The 12,191-nt window shown below is 43.7% G+C and overlaps 1 protein-coding gene across 3 annotated transcripts in view; it reads left to right on the top strand.

Moving 5' to 3' along the window:
* Positions 1-12,191, top strand: part of NTRK3 (neurotrophic receptor tyrosine kinase 3) — a 1,577,634-nt gene that overhangs the window by 1,475,816 nt on the left and 89,627 nt on the right. The gene's annotated exons all lie outside the window — the stretch shown is intronic.

Here is a 12,191-nt window from a genome sequence, read left to right as displayed (position 1 = left end):
TGAGAATCAGAGTTAGACCCACGTAGTCCCCACTGGGTCCCAGAAGGGCTGAATCAAGGGACAGTCACAGAGGATATGCATAAAGTAGCAGTGGGTATTTGGGCACCGCCAAAAGCTTGCATGGGGAAGCAGGCCCTGCATTTGCACTTTCACTGGAGTCCAGTGCCCATTGTGCAGTGTTTTGAAGAGACAGAATTTCAAGCGAGCCTCCGTCATCCCTTGGTCAAGTGCCTCCAGGATTTCTCACAGTGGCCCGCCTCGTACTCCATCAGCAGACCAGTTTGCCATTTGACATGGAGGTTGTTGAGGAGAGGAAGTAAGAATGCGTGGCAAATCATAAGGTCATAGAGCCCGAACATGACCCCACGTGAGCAGCTCCACATCCTGAAGTAAGAAACTACTGGGGAAGTTTGCAGGGCCCATGGCCACTCTACCAGGCAGCTTCAAAGGCAATGCTGCAATTGAAGAAGACATCCCCTCTGATGCATATGCAAGTGTTGCCCAAAAAGGTACATGTTAGTGAAGAAAGGGGGTCCACTTCAAGGAGTCGTTGTGCTCGTTGTGCTCGACTCCAGGATTTCAGCACAGCCTGCAGAACTGTGTTGCAGCCGCATCTCAGAGGCATGTCTTCCTTTTAAAGAGGATCAAGTCCATACCACCGTTACAGTAGTGATCACCCTGCCATCACCCAATGTAGTGGGTCTGGCATCCCAGGTAGCATGTAGGCTACCTGGGATGCCGAGGGGAACAGCTCTTCCTTAGATACCAAATATTAAGTATATCAAGGATTAGCCAGGAATTATTGTTAACCCTGATGTGTGACTTTATGACAAAAAATATTGGCTGTCTTTTTGTCTCTCTGTGTTTTCGTGCTTATTAGCATATTATTATGTTTCTTATATAGCGCCTGAATCGACCCCCGAAGGGGTATCTCCGCATTTGCCTTGGGAACCCGTCCTGGCTTTTCCCTGTGAGATAGCCCCAACAGGGCATCCCCAAGGTGAAAGCCAGGCATCCCGCCACGGGGGGGGCCATTGTGGATATTAAGCAAGCTTAATGCCCAGAGTTGCAGAGTGTGAACCCATGATTAGGTCAGGCACCAAAGCCAGAATTATCGAGTCCATGGACATTTGAGCTCAAGACCCTGCCGCATCGGGAATTGAACCCTGGTCCCGGGTCTGACCTCTGCTTCAGGGTCTGCCTGCTCTAACCGGTGAGCCACACTTCTCCACCTCCATATATCTGGTGTTATTGAATTTGATTTTAAAAACATTTTTGTATTCAATGAAATACTGTCCGATGTAATGTTATTTTATTGTATATGTTTTTATTGTAAATTAATTTTTAGTATTGATTGTTGTATTTTTTAGGATGTTCAAAACTTCCTTTTTATATTAAAATCACTGTATTTACTAATTTTGGCATTAATGTGTGTTTGAATTAGGAATTTGTCAATTCTAATACATGGGCTGCAATCTGTGAGTAGTGTTTCAAAAGACAGTGGCCCCAAACATTAGCAAAAATATATGAAGTCGGAATGAATATAGACCAAAATTGAAATCTATATTTTTACTGTCCAGCCATATCTGGATACCATAAATATTTATATATATGCGACAAAAGAGATGAAAAACAATTGCCAAGCGGGACACAGCCTGTGTCCTACTATCACATATGACATACATATAAGGCAAACAGAAAGAGAACAGGGCAGTCTGTAGGTGCTTAAATTTTGACAGACGATGGTAAAAATACACTTTACGTGATCTTATCAATACAATGTAAAAAATCATCAAGTGTAAAATGTCGACGATGTTTCGATCCCTGTTAGTATGGGATCATCATCAGGACTTATAATTATATGCCTTAAATAATAAATGCCCAACAATTAAACCAAACATACAAATACATACACCATATATTTACAATTAAAATATCCAACAATGTAAAGGAGAAAACGGGGTTGGAAAAAAGAAACCAAAATGACATATATTAGAAACAATAGTTATATATCAGAGAATGTCTGAGTTTACTCCAAAGCAAATTTTAGAGCATGTTCAGAACAACCCAAGTAATTCGGAAGAGTATTCACAACAAAGTTACTGCTACATTTCAAGAAGGGCTCTAGAAAAATTATTCAATGTGATAAAGAAAGAAGAAAGGAAAATGTCACCATATAGCCGGTAGTTATGAAATACAAACCACCCGTGAAAAGGATTTAATGGCCGTCAATGTACAGTATATTAAAGACAAAGTACAAGGGACATACCTTAGTGTCAAGAAAAATGGCAAGGTCGTCTATTTATTAGAACACCTTTGCAAGGACCTATTATGGAAAAGAATTGGAATCAATTCCCTGTCTGTCTGGATATAGCTAGCGCTTGATAACAGCAGAAGGTAAATGGAGCTTACCGATTAATGTATCAATTGGGAAACAGGTCCTGCCGGCCAAATTAAGGTGGTTGAGGCAAGTGGGGACCTATTAATAGGAAAGGGGCATTATTCCCCAATCTAGTTAATGCACGATACAGAAGTAACGCTACGGAGCGAGGCTTACCGTTTAAAGGGTAGTCAATTGTTACCCGGGTCCTGAAAAAAACAATAAAAAGAAATATCAGCGGTTGAGTCAGGAATGGGGCCAGAATAACCATGAGGGATAAGTGCCCACGTATTGCCCTTACCCGAATGAAGCTCATGGGCCGATCTTGTTAGTATTGATTCAGACCTAGGAAAGAAATAATGCACAATTGCTGAACTCGCCCAAAAAGTCACACTAAGACCGCCAAAATCGAGGGTTTGAGGCCAGTGTTCTAACTTAGAAACGTACCGGAAAAGTGAAACAGAAACCGCCGCAATGGGGGTCTGTAACGTCGGATGAGTGAATACTCGTTCCGTCAAAAAACTGGTCCTGGACGCCAGATATTTAAACAAGCTACCGGAAATACAATGCCGGAGACGAAAGGCTGGCAGACACGTGATAGTGATACCAAAATAGCATCGGCCATCTTACAATGGGAAGTTTAAAATAATAAGTGAACAGATTTGGAATATGCATGCTGTTCAGAATGTGTTTGGGATACCAATTCTAAAACAGAATGGCACCAGAATACTCTATAAGTAAAACCTGTGTAAAAAATGTGATTTAGCTCGAGTAAACCTATTCTGAAAAAATAGTAGCGGCCATTTATAAGTGGTGATTCTACGAATCAGAAAGAGAGGTGAAAGTCCAGAGATACATAGATTTAAAAAGCAAGTGTAGACAAAAGGGAACAGAGAATTAAGCTATTGCAAAAAGGAAATGAATTCAACAAGTTATACCCATATAGCTGCAATTGTAATAATGGCACAGAATGGAATTTGCTCATTAACACATAGGTTGTAAACAAAAGGTACAAGCAGATATTGTATAGGGTCTCAAAAATAAAGGATCATATGAATTCACTCATAAGTCAGAACATTAAAGAGTTCATATAGGTTCTCAAATAGAACATCATGTGAATCCACTTATAAAACAGTACATGAAAGGGTTCATAACAGTGTGGTGAACTGCAACAACCTGCAAAGGAAATAGAAAGTCTTTTAAATCAGAGAAGTCCAGTCCTCAAGTCGGTTTAGACCAGTATGGATACTCTTAGTTCTCAGGATCCATTTCTGTGAGTAGGGCACATAGATTGCTTTGAGTTTGTTCTTTCCACCAAGGGATCTTTTCATTCTATTGGTTAATAGTACTCTAATCCCCTGGTCTGGTTAAAAGGGGCTCTCTCGTCTTTTTCATATCTCCTGAGAAAGGACCACATTAACCCATTTTGACTGCAATTAGGACGGCAACTTCTTGCACTTTTTCTTTAACCGGTTGACAGTCCACGAGATTGCACACCAGGAGCGTGAGGTTGCGAGCATTAGGACAGTTTGTGAGACTGACAGTGACAAGCACTGCAATGACCCTAAGGGAAAGGATGGGGGAGAAGAAAAATGGCCTGGACAGGTAGGGTGGGCTAGGTAAGTGGAGAAACGTTGGGGTGAGGAAGAAATGGAGAAGGAGAAAAGAGAGAATGTTCAGTCCTTGCATTTAGGGACAAGATAATTTTTAGACATGTGAGTTGAGATGCTTGACCCCCCATCTGGGAGGGGTACAAATGATCACGCAATTTCATCAGGAAGCATTTTCCTCAGCTTTTGTATATTTGTAAATTTCTGCATAGTATTTCGTAGTGTGTGCAATAAATGTACTTTCTACTTTTCAAAAGAAAAAGCACAGACTGGGCAATCATGTGTTGAATGTTATTACTGTACACCAGTGAATGGTGATTACTAGCCCACACTGCCTCCCTGAGTAGGCCTTGGACTGCTCTGCTTTGCTACCCTATGAGAATCAAGCATTGCAATCAGGTGTTTGGTTCCCAGTGGAAAACACATGCAGACCCATTGCTTACTTATGCAGGCCACAGAACTAATTACTAATTTTCTAACAGTTATGCCCTTGTAATGCTGATTTTTTCATATCCTAAACCAAGACTATAGCATATGGATGATATATTGATATGTACTTCTATTAATGGGGCACATCAGATATGTGCAGAATGTTCTTCATTGTCTGCTTAATAATCAATTTCCATTCAATTTAACTTTTACAAGGATACAGAAGAACAAGACAATTACGTTTTTTGACTTTTTGTCACCCAACTTGTGTGCATCTAATTCTGTATATACATATATGCCATATCAGACTACTTTCAATGACTATATGATTGTAAATGAATCAAAGACTATTTTTCATTTTATTCTCGTATTACAAACATGTGGAAGTTAGTAAGAATATTTTCTTGTGGAGACACTGGTAGAAAAGGCATTTCAAAAATTACTTCATGAATGCTTCAGTGATGGTTCTAGTTATTTGTCATCCTATATTCCAAGGACATTCAGTACGGAAATGGGTGTTTCCGATTAAGCCTTTGGTGTGGTTTAGTTACAGGAACAAGGTGATTGTCATTGGAGAAACTCACTTTTATTACCCCTGTTAGAAATGGGGGTTTTCTAGTTGGCAGATATACGTACCTGTTGGAAGTGGAGGTCCCTGTCGCTTACCGAAACAATACTGCAATGCGTAACAATATTCTCCTATACTGTGCAACAGAGAAACAATGCCATACGTAGCCCCACAGTCATGTACTTTGCAATTGAAGGACTAATGTAATGCGAATCACAACCAGCATACCCTGTACCAGAAAGAAACAAAGCAATGATTCACGCTACAATCCTGTACGGTGCAATGATGAAATAATACACTGTGCCAGATAATACTCAGATACTCTGCACTGAAGAAATAATGCAATGTGCCATGTTACAATTAGGTAATATGCAAGGGAGAAATAACCAGTGCGTAGTGCACCCAGCATACAGTTCGTCAGGCACAAATGAGGTCAGGCATTATACGACAGTTTGACAGTTTGTTAGCAGCAAAATGCAAAGGGTTTATACCACAGTTTTACGTGCATTCCACTCCGGCCTTAGTACAGCCAAGTCTTGGGTCAGCATGGGCCGGCATCTGAGCCGCAGCAACTACGCGCGCAGCTGACTGAAGCGGGAGGCCGAGAGACTGTCCCTCTGGGCCCAAACCCTACCCCAGGTGTTGATCCACGTTACTTGGGGGGGGGGCCATCCCACTCTCCTCCCGGACGTCAGCGACTTGAGGCTTGATCCAGAACTTTTTCATTGGCTGCGGCAGACTCGGGCTGGTGGCTCAGCTCTTCAGTGGCTGCCCATCCAGGCTGCTGCTGATCGGCTCTGAGGGCCCCATTGACTTGGCCCTCACTCTGGCGGTCTCAGTTCACACCAAGATCCGCCCTCAGCACTGTGGAGACTTTACTTCAATTTGGTGCACAACCTAACCAGGCAGTCCTCACCAGCACCTCCGGTTGCACTTCGACACACACACCGCACGTCCGAGACTCGCCTCTTCTCTGGTGCTCATGACGATTCGGCGCTCTTCACCAAATGCTCTACTTGCACCTCAACACGCACCCTGTACATTCAAGCCTCTCCTCTTCTCCCGGTTCACCCGATGTCCAGGCACTCTTCACCAACACCCTGGCTGCACCATGACGCCCACTTTTGCATGTCCGAGTCTCACCTCTTCTCCCGGTGCACACAATGTCCAAGCGCTCTTACCTAACGCCCTGGCTGAACCCCGACATGCACGTCGGAGACTCACTTCTTATTTTGGTGCCTAGGAGGCCCCGGCGCTCTTCACTAACATCCGGGCTGCACCATGACACGCACCCAGTGCGCCCGAGACTCGCTACTTCCGTTGGTGCACACAATGTCCGGGTACTCCTCACCAATGCCCGGGCTGCATCACTACACGCACCCTTGCACATCCGAGCCTTGCCTCATCTCCCCTTGCACACCACAACCAGAGACTCCTCACCAACGCTTTGGCCTGCACCACAACACACACTCTGCACGTCTGAGACTTAGCTTACTACTGCGTACCCACGATCACAAGGCACAACTTCTTAGGGTCTCAATCGGCAAAAAGCACGTGCACACCATGTTGCTTGGTACTTCTCTGGAAACTTTAATGATCCTGTATTTCCAAACAGGTAGCCAGCTCACCTCGGGCCCTTGGGGTTACAAGACACAGCACAAAGCACAGTCTTCTTCAAGCAGGGGGTACCAGTGCCTCCAAGCACAGTCCCAACAGCCTCTTCCTTAGTTAGAGCAGCAAACTGCAGACAAGCCCAGATCACTAAGCAAGGATTGGTCTATCCACAGAAGTCTCTTCAGTTGTCCCCCCTTTAGCAGAGGCTCCTCTTGACCACAGAATGGGACCAAGCCTTTTTAGTCTCAATTCATACCTGTTTTATTCCAGCGTTCAGGGGATTCAGCTTTCATAGTTATCGCCCTTAGTGTCTTTGAAGTTTGTATGTGCTCAGGGGTCCCTGACCCCTCCCTAAATCAGTTCTGGGTTTCTCCCTCCCAGTGTCACCTCTCTCCCTTTGATACTGGGGTTCTGGATCCTTAATCACTCAGCAGGAGATGTATCAATTGATTTATAGCACCAGCCCAGGCCTTTTCACCTCCTGGACTTCTCCTCCCCCACTCTCCAGATGCAGGGCAGCCTGGTACAATCTCAAGCCCTCCCTGGGTCAAGATCTTTCCCAGCTCCTCTCACCTTTCAGTTCCAGACAGACAATCCACATTTCGGAGACACACAGAAATGCTCAGAGCACAGAACACAGCCACTTTCTAAAAGAGTGGTTTATAAACACACAGTGACAAAACCACCTTCACAGAAAGACAAATTATGATACTGTGAGTCCATACATACCAACCTTCACCTCTCCATAATAAACTGAGAGGAAACTAGGCTAACAAACACAACACCCAGCCTTCCCCATTCTGTCCTACGGGCAGAATGGGCTTTCAGTAGTGAAAAATGAAATGGAGAGTTTTTCACTGTCAGAACATAACACACACTTCAATATATGTTCTATCTTTTACCTGGTACCTACCACAGGGGGGCCCCATGTGTATGTAAACGTGAAAGTCACGCCTGAAAACTGGTTGCACTAGTTAGGACTACATGCTAACTTAGCATTCTGCACGCAGGCTCTACAAGGCCTGAGTTCCCTTCTCTGCGAAGCCTTGCATTACTAGCCCTGGCACACAGAGTGCACATCACTAGGCACTTTTACTAGGTCAGGCAAACATACCAATCATGGCCAACCAATCACCATTACATTTTACATAGGTAACTCCTGTACTGTGACACTGATCAGCAGTGGCAAAGTACCCAAATCATCTAAATTGGCATCTCTAGGTAGGGAAAATGGTCTAGGGGGAAATCAAAAAGTTTAGGGAACTTTAACCAAAAAGGCCAAGTCCTACTGTACCTTTGTCTAAATAGGGACCCTTGCGTCTAGTCAGGGTGAGGGGGATACACCCCCGGGGTAGCTTGGCACGAGCAGACAGCCGCAGAGAAGGGAAGCATAGAGAAACATAGAGATGTGTCAGTTCCTGAGTTCTTGGGGAGGCGATGCAACAGTTTTGCTGCACGGAGGAGAAGTGATGCGTGCAATCCAGACTGTAGGGGGAAGTGATCCGTCGACTCCAAGACAGTTCTGGTTCGAGTGTGATGCAGCGGGAAAACTTGCATTGCAGGTGCGATAAGTGGAAATCTGGGATGGCTGCCAATCACTGTGGCGGCAGCAAGCGGCACTGCATTGGTATCTTCAGCTGTGATTCAACGATGCATCAGTTCTTGTAGCCGTGAAAGGAGCTTCGTCATCTCTGCGGTGGCCCAGCTATGCGTGATGCTTCTTCTGGGACAGCGGTACTGCGTGGGGAAAAACAGCTGCAAGAAGGGTGATGCATCTATTTCCTCAGTTCTTAAGGTTTCTTTAAGCTCCCAACAGCAGTAACAACCAACAGGACCAAAAGTGAAACAAGCACTGCCTGGCATGTCAGAACTCTCAGCAGCAGAGTTCATGGATGCTGGAGGTAAATCTATTTTCTCATTTCTTACGGTTTCTTTCAGCTCCACCACCAGAGGACCAAAACTGGAACAGGCACTGCCTGGCAGATCAGAACTTTCAGCAGCAGAGTTCTGGGATGCTGTGGGAAGTCTTTGTGTCCCTGAGACTTCAGAACAGGAGGCCCTTGGAGATTATTTTTCAAACAGGCTCACAGCAAAGTTCCAATTTCTGTCCTTTCTTTGGCATACACAGCAACTGCAGGCCAACCCCACACAGCTCTTCAGCTCTTCTCCTTGGCAAAGGTTCCTCTTGAATCCAAAAGTGATCTAAAGTTCTGGGGTTTACGCTCTACTACATATACCCCATTTTGCCTTTGTTCTCTTTGAGCAAGGGTCTCTGACCCCACCCAGTCCAAACCAGTTCTGTCCTTACTGGTGCAGTATGACAACAGGGGGTGGAGACAGCATTGTGCAAGTGAGACATGCCCTATTCAGGTGCAAGGAAATCTCTTCTAACTAAATGAAGCCAAGCCCCATGCTGCTCTGCTCTGAATCATCCAGGAAGGTCCTGGCACACCCCAATGGCTGTCTACAGTGAATGTACATCCCCAGCCGCTGTCACTCCAAAATTAGACAGTCAATCCACAAACAGGCAGAGGCACACAGAATGGTTAGGCAAGAAAATGCCTACTTTCTAAAAGTGATTTACGAATTGATAAGGGTTTGCGCTGCGCACACCTAGTTGTGTGATTTATAAGCTGTTTTGATATCTAAACCAAATGTTTAATCAGAGCATGCTGAGAGGGAAAGAGGTTGCTATCCTCTATACTGTGAACATCAAAATAAAGCAAGTGTAAATGGTCACTTGCCCCCACCTGCACTGCTAAGGGCAAAACTCAGTTTGCTCTATTAATTCTTTTATACAAAAAAATTGTCCGAAGACTCAATCAATAAAGAAAATATGTGGTGTTCCTTTTTGTCTTTCCCAATGCATTTCGGTATGCAAGATCCCTTCTTCAGGGGAGCTGTGAAAATAAAGAATTTGAATACACAATATTAAAGCACAACAATGGAGGAACATATCACAGTGAAACTATGGTCGAATGCAACAAATAGTCCTAATATTGTGCTAGTTAGTACCTTAAAAGATCTCCCAAAAAAATGATCACCACACCTTCACCAGTGACACACAAAACGTGCGGTGTTCGTATTAAATGCCCTGAGTCTCAATGTGAAATAAATGACAACTTACTGAGATGATAAAAATATCAAAAACTATGCAAGACCAATACAAACATGAAATCTACAAATCACTAAAACAACAAAGCAATTATACGATTACAGCCTAGCATTTCCGACCTGTTTAATAACTCCTATTCCATGAACTAATAATGCACATATTACCTGGCTGAAAGATCATTGCCAGCAACTATTCCAATATATGAAGTTCCCGGCACAGCAGGTCCGGACTGTGTGGAAACATCTTTGTACACAAGTCGGTATTACCGAGCCCTCTGTATATAAGGTTGTTATGGTTCAAAAAGAATGCATCATATCTTTGCACAATACCTTATTATTTATTTGTTTAGGACGCTATCCAAACCGCATCACAAACCGTTGAAAATGTCTGTCTCCACAGAAGCAATCTGCACTAATGGGAACTGACGCCTCAATGCGCGAGAAAAAACAATATCTGTAATAAAACAACAATGAGACAAAATGCTCTAAAAACTAGTTTGTACTCACTTATACAAGCTCCCATATCTATTTGTAAACTGAACGGTTAATTACACACAAATCAATCTTCCTGAAGTTCAGCACGGTGAGGATGTCTTCCCTGCTAGGAAAAGGAATGCGCATTCTACCTTCTACACCGTTTCCATAAGTCGGTGCTATCCAAGCCTGTACGAGCAAAATACAAAGAGTAGTTGGCGACCATCTGAATTGCCTACTTCTTTAATACCAAAGCAAAATATCTCTGCCGCATTTACCTTCCATCGCTACAACCTCCGACCATCACTGTCCGTGTACCCCACCGTGACACCGAGTAGCAATCCAGTCACCCTAGCGCGGAAATATGAAACTGATGTACCAATCATCAAACTGAACGACGATCGGTACATCAGTTTCATATTTTCTCCTTGAACTGTGAACTGATAAAATCTTCTAAAGAAAGGATATCTGTTTTAATAGCTAAAGTTCTGTCCCTTGCATGCTTATAGGGGATGTCCTTCTATTCCGGAATTGGTCCAGCATACCATTTGTTAGACTATTGTATTTAGGAGTGTCCATAAGGAAGTACTATAGTGATACTTAATGATAAATCCTTTTCTAAATGTATTTGTTTTTGATGTAGCAGAATATTCAGTGGGCTCCTGAAATTTTATTTGTTTTTATGAATCTTGTTTCTTCATGAAGAGGAATAGATCATGCTCCTACTGCTGCTGCCCTTATCCTTTTGAATGGTCAGAGAGAGCATTTAAATAAAGTTTTTCATCAGTGTTTGGCTATCTTTGGTGAATATCACACTGTAGAACTGGAATCCGGTTTGTATATGGCAACTCAAGAAATCCCCACCACAGAAGTTTATCCAGAGTAGCGATGACACAGTTTGTATCCTTGATTTGTTGAAGTTCTCCCTCCTTTGAACATTGTTAACACTGCTGGATAAGTTGTGCAGAAACAACTCGCTCATCGCTCCATAATAGTAATGGGCATAAGTTTTAAATTTCAACGATTCTGTAAAATCTGTTGTTACTTTCATCAAAATCGTGCTTGTGCTTGTGCCTAATGCTTTAGGAGATAGTATATATGCTTTTCTTATCACGTTTCTTCACTAATTAGTTAGCACCTCCCTTCTTTAATTTTTTTTATTGAAACACTGATTGAGTCAGTGGTGGTGCTTGTTCAACAATATATCCCTTTTTTGGGGGTTTTCATCGTGTTTTCGATATCTCACATGAAACAATGTCTGTGACACTTTTTCCATCATATTGGCTAGCAATTCTAAGCAAGCAACTCTACATACAAAAAAGACAGCTTCCATAGGCAATTGGCACAATGGAAACAGGTGTTTCCCCGGTAGGCCGCTAGGTGGGGGCCGGTTTTGGGCCCCTGGTGGGCCGTTTTTGTTACCGGGGATCGGCAAATATCGGCCCCCTGTAACAAAATCGGCAGAAACCGGCGCTCGCAAACTGCTCAGCTGCACTCCCCCTCACCCCAGGGGGGTCAGCTGAGCAGTTTGCCTGGGCCGGTTTCTGTTCCCAGTCCGGCCCTGAAAGAGATGCTTTTGGTCCAGAGCAGACAAGAGAACATGAAACAATATTTGTGTCCTTAAAAATAGTCATTCCATTGATCAATCACTTGGGCGCTGAGATGAAAGTGCTCTGCCTGAAGTGGGTGCGATCTATCATTTAACAATTGATGTTCAATTCTCCCCAGCATAACCTATAGCAACTCTCTAATTCACAAACGTCCAGGTGTCGTATTATAGAATGTGCCCTGGGGGCACAACAGGGATGTCCGCTCGATTAATGTGCCCCGGAGGCACTTTGGTATTACAGAAGGGGTCTCAGATACTTGTGCGGCCCCTTTTCTAGTACAGATAGCACTGATGCACATGTCACACCAGCTATCTAAAGAGAGCTTTCCCTCATGTGCACGAGAGCGTGGCCCCATGCAAATTAGGCAATATCTTTATTCCTGCACCTGTACT

Source organism: Lissotriton vulgaris, chromosome 2_1 (genome assembly GCF_964263255.1).
Source record: "Lissotriton vulgaris chromosome 2_1, aLisVul1.2, whole genome shotgun sequence".
Lineage (NCBI taxonomy): Eukaryota > Metazoa > Chordata > Amphibia > Caudata > Salamandridae > Lissotriton > Lissotriton vulgaris.
The sequence above is the reverse complement of the archived record's forward strand: the minus strand, read 5'-3'. Positions and strand labels throughout refer to the sequence as shown.